The sequence below is a fragment of the Seriola lalandi genome, unplaced genomic scaffold, assembly GCF_002814215.2.
Source record: "Seriola lalandi dorsalis isolate HSWRI2012SDOR001 ecotype SW California unplaced genomic scaffold, Sedor1 jcf7180002054683, whole genome shotgun sequence".
NCBI lineage: Eukaryota > Metazoa > Chordata > Actinopteri > Carangiformes > Carangidae > Seriola > Seriola lalandi.
The window spans coordinates 73,129-73,497 of record NW_019525236.1 but is presented as its reverse complement, the minus strand read 5'-3'; positions in this window follow the sequence as shown (position 1 = coordinate 73,497).

Below are 369 nucleotides of genomic sequence, written 5' to 3'. Positions count from 1 at the left end.
ATCAGATCACGTTATCACATCGTGTGTCAGAGGCCTTGATTTATCTTTAAATGAGATGTCTGTGTTTTCTTTATGTGTTTAATTCATTTGCAGTGGGATTCCTCTCGGCCTGATCAAACCCGGAGCTGCTGCATTAAATAAAAACTCAGACTGGAGTGAACTGATGAAACACTTTGAAACGCGGTCGGCGTGACGACGGCGTTGGGAGTACCTCGCTCTGGAACTCGTGGACGGTTTTGGCCAGCTGCATCTCAGCGGTTTCAGGAAGCTGAGAGTACAAACTGCTGCTCATCTCCTTCTTCCCTTCCTCCTTGTACTTGTTCTGAGGAGGGAGGGAGAGAGGGAGAGAGAGAAAAGGAGGGGGGAGGG